This window comes from Diabrotica virgifera, chromosome 1, assembly GCF_917563875.1.
Source record: "Diabrotica virgifera virgifera chromosome 1, PGI_DIABVI_V3a".
Lineage (NCBI taxonomy): Eukaryota > Metazoa > Arthropoda > Insecta > Coleoptera > Chrysomelidae > Diabrotica > Diabrotica virgifera.
The window spans coordinates 5,036,799-5,039,246 of NC_065443.1; positions in this window are offsets into that span (position 1 = coordinate 5,036,799).

A 2,448-nucleotide genomic window follows, 5' to 3' on the forward strand; every position below is an offset into this window, starting at 1 on the left:
TTATTTATGTAATTCAACTGATATCTCTGTATTGTATCCACTATAGGGGTGCATAATACCAGATTACCAAATGGACTGCCTTTTTTGGACTATGAAAACAGTGAAGATATCTACCGCAGCACCCCAGATTATTCCAAATCGCATAACTGTTATACTATAACAGAATAACAGTTTGCATAATATACTGATAGTAAGATTCCCTGGTCTAGATAGCTTTTCAATACTCGTATTTAATATTTTTTATAGCAGGCTCTATTTAGTTTTTTTGTCGCATTTTGTATTTCCCCCCAATTCAGGTTCTGGTCAATCTGAAAACCAAGAAACCTAACCTGATCTAGAAGGTTCTGTGTTTTGTGATAGAAGATTGACTGTATCTGGGAACTGTTCTCATGACTGGCTGGTTCTAAAGTAAACAAAAACTGTCAGTATTAAGCACTAGCCTACTTTCACTGAACCACTGTTCAGCCTTGCCCAGAGTTTGTTCTGTCACTGTGAGGAGTGTTTCTGTGTGAAAATAATACTTTTAAATGATCAACATGTCTCGTATATGTTGGCTTCATAAATGACAACATGTCTTGAAAAGATAAGATGATAACTACGTCATAAACAATGCAATTTCAGATGGATATGGGAATTTTGAAAGTAGATATCTAACCAACGAATTTCTAGACATAACTTTTAATAACGATATATACAGAAAAGGTTGAGTCAAATGTATATTTAGGAGAAAAAGTTAAACTGTCAAAAGCTTGTCCTAAAGGCTGATTTAAATAGAACATATTCTTTAACATGGGCAGCATTTGGTTGATTACAAACAGTGATTAAATCATTAACAACAACATAGTCCACACACTTCAAGCGACTCCAAGAGCTATGGAACAGCAAATGCTCAACATTAAGCTCAGTGATCCAAAATCCAATGAAGAAATAAGAACTCAAAAACAGATGTAATAAAAAAATTGCCATGTTAAAATGGAACTGGGTGGGACACATAGGACGAATGAAAGACAAATGATGACCAAGTAGGCTATTGATTATGTACTATAGAAAGGAACTACAACGTTAACGGGTTTTATTATTTCATATGGTCAATGAATCTCTATATATGAAAAAACCGCGGAATGCTACCATTTAAAGGGGTGCGTTTTTGAGAAACGGGCGAATTAGTCCCTGGGCACAGGTTACATTAGGGTGAGTTCTATGCACTTTTGGTACAAACACGTCTACATAAAAATTGTTCCTGGTTAAATTTCCTATCTAAATATAACTTTTTAAAGTCAAAGATACTTTTTTTTTACAAAAATATATTCAAAAGAAAAAGCACAAAGAAACCCAAAAGAAAGAAATTTTGTTTTTTGTCCCATAACTTTTGTCATCGGGGATATAGGTATAGACATTGCTTCACAGAAAAAAAACTTAATATTTTCTCTTTCAAATGATGTTTGGTAGAGGTCATTAGGATTTCCAGTTTTTGAAATATGATTTTTCAAAGTTCGCCACTCACAGCAATTTTGGGCAATTTTCCTGGTTATTTCGCAAATATTGTTCTGTAACTTTTTTCTACGTAACTTTAGGTATATGCAATGGTACATGTAGGAGGAATAGAAATCAATTACCTTTAAAATGGTCTACTGTATAATGTTGTACGACTTCTTTTAAAGAGGTTATCTTTTTCAAGACTTTTATACTTTTAACGAGTTTTTATATTTTTTACGATTATTTTTTAAATTTCCCATTATAAACTTTTTTTTCTATGGTATATATTATATAATAAAAAAGAAAGCTTATTGTTGGTGTATTATAAAAAATTCTAGGGTTATTTTTGAATAAGATATGCTTTTTCAAATTGTAAAAGTAGGTACTTGCAACGATGTTTGATTTTAGGATTATTTTTTAAATTCCTCATTATAACTTTTTTATGTGATTGTGTGTTATGATTGAATCTTATTTTTTATAGGTAATACTTTGGATCCACTTGACTCTGCCGGGCAAACTTCAAAATATGGATTAATTCCAATATTTACTGTCAAAGCTCCTGCACCACAAACTTTTCTTGAAAAAATAGCATGTAAATGTACCAAAGGATGTACAAAAAACTGCGATTGTAGGAAGATAGGAATTAGTTGTTCAATATTCTGCAAAGGGTGCATGTGCATGGGTACTAATTATGCGAACTCGTAAGATAACTGAGGTGTCAGAGGAAGATATTGAAGCTAATGCTAACGAAGAGATGGACTTAGTTATAATGAGAAATTTCAAAAATAATCGTAAAAAATGTAAAAAATAATATTTTTTTTATATTAGTTATTATATAATATATTATATAATAATTTTATTTTTATATTATATTATAAAAAAATCGTTAAAAGTATAAAACCTTGAAAAACCATACTCTCTTTAAAAAAAGTCGTACAACGTTATACAGTAGACCACTTTAAAGGTAATTGA